The 13,871-nt window shown below is 41.7% G+C and overlaps 1 non-coding gene across 1 annotated transcript; it reads right to left on the reverse strand.

Moving 5' to 3' along the window:
* Positions 1 to 4,804: 4,804 nt before the first annotated feature.
* TRNAV-CAC (transfer RNA valine (anticodon CAC)) lies at positions 4,805 to 4,877 on the reverse strand. Its single transcript has one exon. It is a non-coding gene; the product is annotated as a tRNA-Val (tRNA).
* Between the last annotated feature and the right edge of the window lie 8,994 nt (positions 4,878 to 13,871).

Genomic DNA, 13,871 nt, shown 5'->3' on the forward strand with positions numbered 1-13,871 from the left:
TAGCCAACACAATATAACAACTGTTTCTGCCCGGTTTCAAACCGGGGACCTTTCGCGTGTGAGGCAAACGTGATAACCACTACACTACAGAAACAGATACCTACAGTTGATTTTTCTGTAATGAAACTGCTCCGAACTGGCTATTCCATGGGCCTCTGGCTTTAGATTTCTTTCATGCAACCTGCCCGACAACCCTAGCTGAACGCTCGTACATGCCATGCAAGACCAGATGTTTGGTATTAGCTCAGACTGGGCAGGGCAGAAGCATGAGACTCTAGCAAAGAATTATCCACTACTGCAAAGAAAAAATTGATGTTGGTTTTGAAACGCAAACTTCAAAACAACTTGAAAAGAGTACCAAGAAAAGGGCTCGTCCGGGATTTGAACCCAGGACCTCTCGCACCCAAAGCGAGAATCATACCCCTAGACCAACGAGCCCTCAAAATCCTCTTACCTCTCAAAAGCTAATACCGGCTCTAAGCCCGCAATGAAGATCATGCTGGTATCTTTATGATGCTTGGTCTGTGAATACGCATGAAAGTCAGTCTCAACTTACCCTTTCTCAAACGATAGCACTATCATTTACAAGTGTCTCCTTTTATTCCGTCCCAGCTTTGGACACGTCTTACAGGAAGTCAGCCCTTATTTATATATTTCTGCAGTGGCTGAAGCTTAATGAGAAAGAGTAACAAGTTGTTCATAACAACATAAGAAACACATTGTGCATTTTCTCTCAAATACTCCTTCACTTTGTGCCAAAAGAAATACCAAGGTGAATACCTAGGTCACAGATTCAAGCTAAAGATCTTCCTGCTGAATGCAAGGCGCAATAAAAACTGCATATCGCTGGACGAAAGCATTCCTTGCATAGCCTCTAACATCATAACATAACTGAGCTGCTAGCAGCAAGCTAACCAATACCTTTCTGAAATGAGAATGACATGTGCTTATCTGCTCAATCAGTGCTCAATCAGGCTCGATCAGGCGAGATTTAGAAAAGGTGGAAAGGGTCCAAGTGGATGCCCCTTCCTTTTTAGGGTGGGTCCTGCTGACTATCATAGGATTGCTTGTAAAAGTGGCCAGGGTCAGAGGAAAAGCTGCCAACACTTCTTAGCGTTCTCTATAGATGCAGCCATTTTGTGTGACTGTAATTTCGGCCTTTTCCCAGAAGTCTCTATTCTGCCTATGCAAATTAACAAAAGCAGTGCTTATTCCTCACTTGCTCAAATGTCCTTCCTGTCCAGAAAGCTCTGATTAAGCATGCTTATTTTCTTTTTCTGGGATATTTTAAATTGTTTCGCTGTCCAGTCTGTGGCAGTAGAAAGCTGCTTATGATGCCAGGTTTTGATGAATCCCCAAGGTACAAGTACAGAGGAATATATCAGTCTCTAGGATATGGAACTTTTAGCTAACACATCACAATATGTGATGCTTGCCAAGAAAACACTACATTCTGGAGCGCTGATGATCAGAACATTCTGCTCCTGAAGGATAGAAAAGACAGCTTGATTGAAATAAAGTCTGTTTATATTGACGCTCTCTCTCTCCCTATATATACATACATGCGTACACACACACACACAGGTATGTCATGCATTTCTTCAGATTTGTTTCAACCATTTACCATTTATTGGAGAATCCCTACTTTTCAAGTGACTGCAAATGAAGTCATCTCTGGCACTTTTTGTGCAAAGTAAGAGACACACATGGCACCTTTTTATAAAAGTCATCGGTTTCTTTGTTACTGTGTACTTTCAAAGCATGGGGCTTTCACACGTCAGGTAAACCTGATTACCACTACACAACAAAAGCAGATGCAGCTTTCTTATCTATGTCGTGATAGAACAGTTGTGAATTGAGTAGAAGAAGGGCCCTGATGTGATACTTATTACATGCAGCCTGTAAGATAGTCAAACATGCAGGCTAGGAAGGAAGATGCAAATATCAATGTATTAGAAAAACACCTAAAGGCGAGTGATATGCTTTCATTCATGCATGGCTAGGAAAAATCGCCATACTGTTGCAAACATTCTTACACCACCAACTGGAAATAAATGATTCTGACATTAAACGTAAAGGTGACAATGCATTTGTATCATCACCTTGAGAAGGATCATCTTGGAATTGAGCCGAGGGCCTCTGCACTCAAAGCCAGAAACACTCCACTAAAATAAGATTCCTGTGGTGCCAACAATTCTCCATGTTAATGCTTGTTCTAGGTGAGCAGTGAACCGATTGCAGGGCTCTTTTGAAAGCAAGGTCTGAGAACCAACAGATACATCCACACGCCGATTACTTTAGTGTTTTGAGAGAATTCCCTTTCTTGGAACGAGATTGCATGAAATAATCTTCAGGGCTTGGACAATTCCATGGCAAAACGGCACCTATCAACATTGTAGCCAACACAATATAACAACTGTTTCTGCCCGGTTTCAAACCGGGGACCTTTCGCGTGTGAGGCAAACGTGATAACCACTACACTACAGAAACAGATACCTACAGTTGATTTTTCTGTAATGAAACTGCTCCGAACTGGCTATTCCATGGGCCTCTGGCTTTAGATTTCTTTCATGCAACCTGCCCGACATCCCTAGCTGAACACTCGTACATGCCATGCAAGACCAGATGTTTGGTATTAGCTCAGACTGGGCAGGGCTGAAGCATGAGACTCTAGCAAAGAATTATCCACTACTGCAAAGAAAAAATTGATGTTGGTTTTGAAACGCAAACTTCAAAACAACTTGAAAAGAGTACAAAGAAAAGGGCTCGTCCGGGATTTGAACCCGGGACCTCTCGCACCCAAAGCGAGAATCATACCCCTAGACCAACGAGCCCTCAAAATCCTCTTACCTCTCAAAAGCTAATACCGGCTCTAAGCCCGCAATGAAGATCATGCTGGTATCTTTATGATGCTTGGTCTGTGAATACGCATGAAAGTCAGTCTCAACTTACCCTTTCTCAAACGATAGCACTATCATTTACAAGTGTCTCCTTTTATTCCGTCCCAGCTTTGGACACGTCTTACAGGAAGTCAGCCCTTATTTATATATTTCTGCAGTGGCTGAAGCTTAATGAGAAAGAGTAACAAGTTGTTCATAACAACATAAGAAACACATTGTGCATTTTCTCTCAAATACTCCTTCACTTTGTGCCAAAAGAAATACCAAGGTGAATACCTAGGCCACAGATTCAAGCTAAAGATCTTCCTGCTGAATGCAAGGCGCAATAAAAACTGCATATCGCTGGACTAAAGCATTCCTTGCATAGCCTCTAACATCATAACATAACTGAGCTGCTAGCAGCAAGCTAACCAATACCTTTCTGAAATGAGAATGACATGTGCTTATCTGCTCAATCAGTGCTCAATCAGGCGAGATTTAGAAAAGGTGGAAAGGGTCCAAGTGGATGCCCCTTCCTTTTTAGGGTGGGTCCTGCTGACTATCATAGGATTGCTTGTTAAAGTGGCCAGGGTCAGAGGAAAAGCTGCCAACACTTCTTAGCGTTCTCTATAGATGCAGCCATTTTCTGTGACTGTAATTTCGGCCTTTTCCCAGAAGTCTCTATTCTGCCTATGCAAATTAACAAAAGCAGTGCTTATTCCTCACTTGCTCAAATGTCCTTCCTGTCCAGAAAGCTCTGATTAAGCATGCTTATTTTCTTTTTCTGGGATATTTTAAATTGTTTCGCTGTCCAGTCTGTGGCAGTAGAAAGCTGCTTATGATGCCAGGTTTTGATGAATCCCCAAGGTACAAGTACAGAGGAATATGTCAGTCTCTAGGATATGGAACTTTTAGCTAACACATCACAATATGTGATGCTTGCCAAGAAAACACTACATTCTGGAGCGCTGATGATCAGAACATTCTGCTCCTGAAGGATAGAAAAGACAGCTTGATTGAAATAAAGTCTGTTTATATTGACGCTCTCTCTCTCCCTATATATACATACATGCATACACACACACACACAGGTATGTCATGCATTTCTTCAGATTTGTTTCAACCATTTACCATTTATTGGAGAATCCCTACTTTTCAAGTGACTGCAAATGAAGTCATCTCTGGCACTTTTTGTGCAAAGTAAGAGACACACATGACACCTTTTTATAAAAGTCATCGGTTTCTTTGTTACTGTGTACTTTCAAAGCATGGGGCTTTCACACGTCAGGTAAACCTGATTACCACTACACAACAAAAGCAGATGCAGCTTTCTTATCTATGTCGTGATAGAACAGTTGTGAATTGAGTAGAAGAAGGGCCCTGATGTGATACTTATTACATGCAGCCTGTAAGATAGTCAAACATGCAGGCTAGGAAGGAAGATGTAAATATCAATGTATTAGAAAAACACCTAAAGGCGAGTGATATGCTTTCATTCATGCATGGCTAGGAAAAATCGCCATACTGTTGCAAACATTCTTACACCACCAACTGGAAATAAATGATTCTGACATTAAACGTAAAGGTGACAATGCATTTGTATCATCACCTTGAGAAGGATCATCTTGGAATTGAGCCGAGGGCCTCTGCACTCAAAGCCAGAAACACTCCACTAAAATAAGATTCCTGTTGGTGCCAACAATTCTCCATGTTAATGCTTGTTCTAGGTGAGCAGTGAACCGATTGCAGGGCTCTTTTGAAAGCAAGGTCTGAGAACCAACAGATACATCCACACGCCGATTACTTTAGTGTTTTGAGAGAATTCCCTTTCTTGGAACGAGATTGCATGAAATAATCTTCAGGGCTTGGACAATTCCATGGCAAAACGGCACCTATCAACATTGTAGCCAACACAATATAACAACTGTTTCTGCCCGGTTTCGAACCGGGGACCTTTCGCGTGTGAGGCGAATGTGATAACCACTACACTACAGAAACAGATACCTACAGTTGATTTTTCTGTAATGAAACTGCTCCGAACTGGCTATTCCATGGGCCTCTGGCTTTAGATTTCTTTCATGCAACCTGCCCGACATCCCTAGCTGAACGCTCGTACATGCCATGCAAGACCAGATGTTTGGTATTAGCTCAGACTGGGCAGGGCTGAAGCATGAGACTCTAGCAAAGAATTATCCACTACTGCAAAGAAAAAATTGATGTTGGTTTTGAAACGCAAACTTCAAAACAACTTGAAAAGAGTACCAAGAAAAGGGCTCATCCGGGATTTGAACCCGGGACCTCTCGCACCCAAAGCGAGAATCATACCCCTAGACCAACGAGCCCTCAAAATCCTCTTACCTCTCAAAAGCTAATACCGGCTCTAAGCCCGCAATGAAGATCATGCTGGTATCTTTATGATGCTTGGTCTGTGAATACGCATGAAAGTCAGTCTCAACTTACCCTTTCTCAAACGATAGCACTATCATTTACAAGTGTCTCCTTTTATTCCGTCCCAGCTTTGGACACGTCTTACAGGAAGTCAGCCCTTATTTATATATTTCTGCAGTGGCTGAAGCTTAATGAGAAAGAGTAACAAGTTGTTCATAACAACATAAGAAACACATTGTGCATTTTCTCTCAAATACTCCTTCACTTTGTGCCCAAAAAAATACCAAGGTGAATACCTAGGCCACAGATTCAAGCTAAAGATCTTCCTGCTGAATGCAAGGCGCAATAAAAACTGCATATCGCTGGACTAAAGCATTCCTTGCATAGCCTCTAACATCATAACATAACTGAGCTGCTAGCAGCAAGCTAACCAATACCTTTCTGAAATGAGAATGACATGTGCTTATCTGCTCAATCAGTGCTCAATCAGGCGAGATTTAGAAAAGGTGGAAAGGGTCCAAGTGGATGCCCCTTCCTTTTTAGGGTGGGTCCTGCTGACTATCATAGGATTGCTTGTAAAAGTGGTCAGGGTCAGAGGAAAAGCTGCCAACACTTCTTAGCGTTCTCTATAGATGCAGCCATTTTCTGTGACTGTAATTTCGGCCTTTTCCCAGAAGTCTCTATTCTGCCTATGCAAATTAACAAAAGCAGTGCTTATTCCTCACTTGCTCAAAGGTCCTTCCTGTCCAGAAAGCTCTGATTAAGCATGCTTATTTTCTTTTTCTGGGATATTTTAAATTGTTTCGCTGTCCAGTCTGTGGCAGTTGAAAGCTGCTTATGATGCCAGGTTTTGATGAATCCCCAAGGTACAAGTACAGAGGAATATATCAGTCTCTAGGATATGGAACTTTTAGCTAACACATCACAATATGTGATGCTTGCCAAGAAAACACTACATTCTGGAGCGCTGATGTTCAGAACATTCTGCTCCTGAAGGATAGAAAAGACAGCTTGATTGAAATAAAGTCTGTTTATATTGACGCTCTCTCTCTCCCTATATATACATACATGCATACACACACACACACACACAGGTAAGTCATGCATTTCTTCAGATTTGTTTCAACCATTTACCATTTATTGGAGAATCCCTACTTTTCAAGTGACTGCAAATGAAGTCATCTCTGGCACTTTTTGTGCAAAGTAAGAGACACACATGACACCTTTTTATAAAAGTCATCGGTTTCTTTGTTACTGTGTACTTTCAAAGCATGGGGCTTTCACACGTCAGGTAAACCTGATTACCACTACACAACAAAAGCAGATGCAGCTTTCTTATCTATGTCGTGATAGAACAGTTGTGAATTGAGTAGAAGAAGGGCCCTGATGTGATACTTATTACATGCAGCCTGTAAGATAGTCAAACATGCAGGCTAGGAAGGAAGATGCAAATATCAATGTATTAGAAAAACACCTAAAGGCGAGTGATATGCTTTCATTCATGCATGGCTAGGAAAAATCGCCATACTGTTGCAAACATTCTTACACCACCAACTGGAAATAAATGATTCTGACATTAAACGTAAAGGTGACAATGCATTTGTATCATCACCTTGAGAAGGATCATCTTGGAATTGAGCCGAGGGCCTCTGCACTCAAAGCCAGAAACACTCCTCTAAAATAAGATTCCTGTTGGTGCCAACAATTCTCCATGTTAATGCTTGTTCTAGGTGAGCAGTGAACCGATTGCAGGGCTCTTTTGAAAGCAAGGTCTGAGAACCAACAGATACATCCACACGCCGATTACTTTAGTGTTTTGAGAGAATTCCCTTTCTTGGAACAAGATTGCATGAAATAATCTTCAGGGCTTGGACAATTCCATGGCAAAACGGCACCAATCAACATTGTAGACAACACAATATAACAACTGTTTCTGCCCGGTTTCGAACCGGGGACCTTTCGCGTGTGAGGCAAACGTGATAACCACTACACTACAGAAACAGATACCTACAGTTGATTTTTCTGTAATGAAACTGCTCCGAACTGGCTATTCCATGGGCCTCTGGCTTTAGATTTCTTTCATGCAACCTGCCCGACATCCCTAGCTGAACGCTCGTACATGCCATGCAAGACCAGATGTTTGGTATTAGCTCAGACTGGGCAGGGCTGAAGCATGAGACTCTAGCAAAGAATTATCCACTACTGCAAAGAAAAAATTGATGTTGGTTTTGAAACGCAAACTTCAAAACAACTTGAAAAGAGTACCAAGAAAAGGGCTCGCCCGGGATTTGAACCCGGGACCTCTCGCACCCAAAGCGAGAATCATACCCCTAGACCAACGAGCCCTCAAAATCCTCTTACCTCTCAAAAGCTAATACCGGCTCTAAGCCCGCAATGAAGATCATGCTGGTATCTTTATGATGCTTGGTCTGTGAATACGCATGAAAGTCAGTCTCAACTTACCCTTTCTCAAACGATAGCACTATCATTTACAAGTGTCTCCTTTTATTCCGTCCCAGCTTTGGACACGTCTTACAGGAAGTCAGCCCTTATTTATATATTTCTGCAGTGGCTGAAGCTTAATGAGAAAGAATAACAAGTTGTTCATAACAACATAAGAAACACATTGTGCATTTTCTCTCAAATACTCCTTCACTTTGTGCCAAAAGAAATACCAAGGTGAATACCTAGGCCACAGATTCAAGCTAAAGATCTTCCTGGTGAAGGCAAGGCGCAATAAAAACTGCATATCGCTGGACTAAAGCATTCCTTGCATAGCCTCTAACATCATAACATAACTGAGCTGCTAGCAGCAAGCTAACCAATACCTTTCTGAAATGAGAATGACATGTGCTTATCTGCTCAATCAGTGCTCAATCAGGCGAGATTTAGAAAAGGTGGAAAGGGTCCAAGTGGATGCCCCTTCCTTTTTAGGGTGGGTCCTGCTCACTATCATAGGATTGCTTGTAAAAGTGGCCAGGGTCAGAGGAAAAGCTGCCAACACTTCTTAGCGTTCTCTATAGATGCAGCCATTTTCTGTGACTGTAATTTCGGCCTTTTCCCAGAAGTCTCTATTCTGCCTATGCAAATTAACAAAAGCAGTGCTTATTCCTCACTTGCTCAAATGTCCTTCCTGTCCAGAAAGCTCTGATTAAGCATGCTTATTTTCTTTTTCTGGGATATTTTAAATTGTTTCGCTGTCCAGTCTGTGGCAGTAGAAAGCTGCTTATGATGCCAGGTTTTGATGAATCCCCAAGGTACAAGTACAGAGGAATATATCAGTCTCTAGGATATGGAACTTTTAGCTAACACATCACAATATGTGATGCTTGCCAAGAAAACACTACATTCTGGAGCGCTGATGATCAGAACATTCTGCTCCTGAAGGATAGAAAAGACAGCTTGATTGAAATAAAGTCTGTTTATATTGACGCTCTCTCTCTCCCTATATATACATACATGCGTACACACACACACACAGGTATGTCATGCATTTCTTCAGATTTGTTTCAACCATTTACCATTTATTGGAGAATCCCTACTTTTCAAGTGACTGCAAATGAAGTCATCTCTGGCACTTTTTGTGCAAAGTAAGAGACACACATGACACCTTTTTATAAAAGTCATCGTTTTCTTTGTTACTGTGTACTTTCAAAGCATGGGGCTTTCACACGTCAGGTAAACCTGATTACCACTACACAACAAAAGCAGATGCAGCTTTCTTATCTATGTCGTGATAGAAGAGTTGTGAATTGAGTAGAAGAAGGGCCCTGATGTGATACTTATTACATGCAGCCCGTAAGATAGTCAAACATGCAGGCTAGGAAGGAAGATGCAAATATCAATGTATTAGAAAAACACCTAAAGGCGAGTGATATGCTTTCATTCATGCATGGCTAGGAAAAATCGCCATACTGTTGCAAACATTCTTACACCACCAACTGGAAATAAATGATTCTGACATTAAACGTAAAGGTGACAATGCATTTGTATCATCACCTTGAGAAGGATCATCTTGGAATTGAGCCGAGGGCCTCTGCACTCAAAGCCAGAAACACTCCACTAAAATAAGATTCCTGTTGGTGCCAACAATTCTCCATGTTAATGCTTGTTCTAGGTGAGCAGTGAACCGATTGCAGGGCTCTTTTGAAAGCAAGGTCTGAGAACCAACAGATACATCCACACGCCGATTACTTTAGTGTTTTGAGAGAATTCCCTTTCTTGGAACGAGATTGCATGAAATAATCTTCAGGGCTTGGACAATTCCATGGCAAAACGGCACCTATCAACATTGTAGCCAACACAATATAACAACTGTTTCTGCCCGGTTTCAAACCGGGGACCTTTCGCGTGTGAGGCAAACGTGATAACCACTACACTACAGAAACAGATACCTACAGTTGATTTTTCTGTAATGAAACTGCTCCGAACTGGCTATTCCATGGGCCTCTGGCTTTAGATTTCTTTCATGCAACCTGCCCGACATCCCTAGCTGAACGCTCGTACATGCCATGCAAGACCAGATGTTTGGTATTAGCTCAGACTGGGCAGGGCTGAAGCATGAGACTCTAGCAAAGAATTATCCACTACTGCAAAGAAAAAATTGATGTTGGTTTTGAAACGCAAACTTCAAAACAACTTGAAAAGAGTACCAAGAAAAGGGCTCGTCCGGGATTTGAACCCGGGACCTCTCGCACCCAAAGCGAGAATCATACCCCTAGACCAACGAGCCCTCAAAATCCTCTTACCTCTCAAAAGCTAATACCGGCTCTAAGCCCGCAATGAAGATCATGCTGGTATCTTTATGATGCTTGGTCTGTGAATACGCATGAAAGTCAGTCTCAACTTACCCTTTCTCAAACGATAGCACTATCATTTACAAGTGTCTCCTTTTATTCCGTCCCAGCTTTGGACACGTCTTACAGGAAGTCAGCCCTTATTTATATATTTCTGCAGTGGCTGAAGCTTAATGAGAAAGAGTAACAAGTTGTTCATAACAACATAAGAAACACATTGTGCATTTTCTCTCAAATACTCCTTCACTTTGTGCCAAAAGAAATACCAAGGTGAATACCTAGGCCACAGATTCAAGCTAAAGATCTTCCTGCTGAATGCAAGGCGCAATAAAAACTGCATATCGCTGGACTAAAGCATTCCTTGCATAGCCTCTAACATCATAACATAACTGAGCTGCTAGCAGCAAGCTAACCAATACCTTTCTGAAATGAGAATGACATGTGCTTATCTGCTCAATCAGTGCTCAATCAGGCGAGATTTAGAAAAGGTGGAAAGGGTCCAAGTGGATGCCCCTTCCTTTTTAGGGTGGGTCCTGCTGACTATCATAGGATTGCTTGTAAAAGTGGTCAGGGTCAGAGGAAAAGCTGCCAACACTTCTTAGCGTTCTCTATAGATGCAGCCATTTTCTGTGACTGTAATTTCGGCCTTTTCCCAGAAGTCTCTATTCTGCCTATGCAAATTAACAAAAGCAGTGCTTATTCCTCACTTGCTCAAAGGTCCTTCCTGTCCAGAAAGCTCTGATTAAGCATGCTTATTTTCTTTTTCTGGGATATTTTAAATTGTTTCGCTGTCCAGTCTGTGGCAGTAGAAAGCTGCTTATGATGCCAGGTTTTGATGAATCCCCAAGGTACAAGTACAGAGGAATATATCAGTCTCTAGGATATGGAACTTTTAGCTAACACATCACAATATGTGATGCTTGCCAAGAAAACACTACATTCTGGAGCGCTGATGATCAGAACATTCTGCTCCTGAAGGATAGAAAAGACAGCTTGATTGAAATAAAGTCTGTTTATATTGACGCTCTCTCTCTCCCTATATATACATACATGCGTACACACACACACACAGGTATGTCATGCATTTCTTCAGATTTGTTTCAACCATTTACCATTTATTGGAGAATCCCTACTTTTCAAGTGACTGCAAATGAAGTCATCTCTGGCACTTTTTGTGCAAAGTAAGAGACGCACATGACACCTTTTTATAAAAGTCATCGGTTTCTTTGTTACTGTGTACTTTCAAAGCATGGGGCTTTCACACGTCAGGTAAACCTGATTACCACTACACAACAAAAGCAGATGCAGCTTTCTTATCTATGTCGTGATAGAACAGTTGTGAATTGAGTAGAAGAAGGGCCCTGATGTGATACTTATTACATGCAGCCTGTAAGATAGTCAAACATGCAGGCTAGGAAGGAAGATGCAAATATCAATGTATTAGAAAAACACCTAAAGGCGAGTGATATGCTTTCATTCATGCATGGCTAGGAAAAATCGCCATACTGTTGCAAACATTCTTACACGACCAACTGGAAATAAATGATTCTGACATTGAACGTAAAGGTGACAATGCATTTGTATCATCACCTTGAGAAGGATCATCTTGGAATTGAGCCGAGGGCCTCTGCACTCAAAGCCAGAAACACTCCACTAAAATAAGATTCCTGTTGGTGCCAACAATTCTCCATGTTAATGCTTGTTCTAGGTGAGCAGTGAACCGATTGCAGGGCTCTTTTGAAAGCAAGGTCTGAGAACCAACAGATACATCCACACGCCGATTACTTTAGTGTTTTGAGAGAATTCCCTTTCTTGGAACGAGATTGCATGAAATAATCTTCAGGGCTTGGACAATTCCATGGCAAAACGGCACCTATCAACATTGTAGCCAACACAATATAACAACTGTTTCTGCCCGGTTTCGAACCGGGGACCTTTCGCGTGTGAGGCAAACGTGATAACCACTACACTACAGAAACAGATACCTACAGTTGATTTTTCTGTAATGAAACTGCTCCGAACTGGCTATTCCATGGGCCTCTGGCTTTAGATTTCTTTCATGCAACCTGCCCGACATCCCTAGCTGAACGCTCGTACATGCCATGCAAGACCAGATGTTTGGTATTAGCTCAGACTGGGCAGGGCTGAAGCATGAGACTCTAGCAAAGAATTATCCACTACTGCGAAGAAAAAATTGATGTTGGTTTTGAAACGCAAACTTCAAAACAACTTGAAAAGAGTACCAAGAAAAGGGCTCGTCCGGGATTTGAACCCGGGACCTCTCGCACCCAAAGCGAGAATCATACCCCTAACCCAACGAGCCCTCAAAATCCTCTTATCTCTCAAAAGCTAATACCGGCTCTACGCCCGCAATGAAGATCATGCTGGTATCTTTATGATGCTTGGTCTGTGAATACGCATGAAAGTCAGTCTCAACTTACCCTTTCTCAAACGATAGCACTATCATTTACAAGTGTCTCCTTTTATTCCGTCCCAGCTTTGGACACGTCTTACAGGAAGTCAGCCCTTATTTATATATTTCTTCAGTGGCTGAAGCTTAATGAGAAAGAGTAACAAGTTGTTCATAACAACATAAGAAACACATTGTGCATTTTCTCTCAAATACTCCTTCACTTTGTGCCAAAAGAAATACCAAGGTGAATACCTAGGCCACAGATTCAAGCTAAAGATCTTCCTGCTGAATGCAAGGCGCAATAAAAACTGCATAATGCTGGACTAAAGCATTCCTTGCATAGCCTCTAACATCATAACATAACTGAGCTGCTAGCAGCAAGCTAACCAATACCTTTCTGAAATGAGAATTACATGTGCTTATCTGCTCAATCAGTGCTCAATCAGGCGAGATTTAGAAAAGGTGGAAAGGGTCCAAGTGGATGCCCCTTCCTTTTTAGGGTGGGTCCTGCTGACTATCATAGGATTGCTTGTAAAAGTGGCCAGGGTCAGAGGAAAAGCTGCCAACACTTCTTAGCGTTCTCTATAGATGCAGCCATTTTCTGTGACTGTAATTTCGGCCTTTTCCCAGAAGTCTCTATTCTGCCTATGCAAATTAACAAAAGCAGTGCTTATTCCTCACTTGCTCAAATGTCCTTCCTGTCCAGAAAGCTCTGATTAAGCATGCTTATTTTCTTTTTCTGGGATATTTTAAATTGTTTCGCTGTCCAGTCTGTGGCAGTAGAAAGCTGCTTATGATGCCAGGTTTTGATGAATCCCCAAGGTACAAGTAAAGAGGAATATATCAGTCTCTAGGATATGGAACTTTTAGCTAACACATCACAATATGTGATGCTTGCCAAGAAAACACTACATTCTGGAGCGCTGATGATCAGAACATTCTGCTCCTGAAGGATAGAAAAGACAGCTTGATTGAAATAAAGTCTGTTTATATTGACGCTCTCTCTCTCCCTATATATACATACATGCATACACACACACACACAGGTATGTCATGCATTTCTTCAGATTTGTTTCAACCATTTACCATTTATTGGAGAATCCCTACTTTTCAAGTGACTGCAAATGAAGTCATCTCTGGCACTTTTTGTGCAAAGTAAGAGACACACATGACACCTTTTTATAAAAGTCATCGGTTTCTTTGTTACTGTGTACTTTCAAAGCATGGGGCTTTCACACGTCAGGTAAACCTGATTACCACTACACAACAAAAGCAGATGCAGCTTTCTTATCTATGTCGTGATAGAACAGTTGTGAATTGAGTAGAAGAAGGGCCCTGATGTGATACTTATTACATGCAGCCTGTAAGATAGTCAAACATGCAGGCTAGGAAGGA

The sequence above is a fragment of the Triturus cristatus genome, chromosome 8, assembly GCF_964204655.1.
Source record: "Triturus cristatus chromosome 8, aTriCri1.1, whole genome shotgun sequence".
Taxonomy (NCBI): Eukaryota; Metazoa; Chordata; class Amphibia; order Caudata; family Salamandridae; genus Triturus; species Triturus cristatus.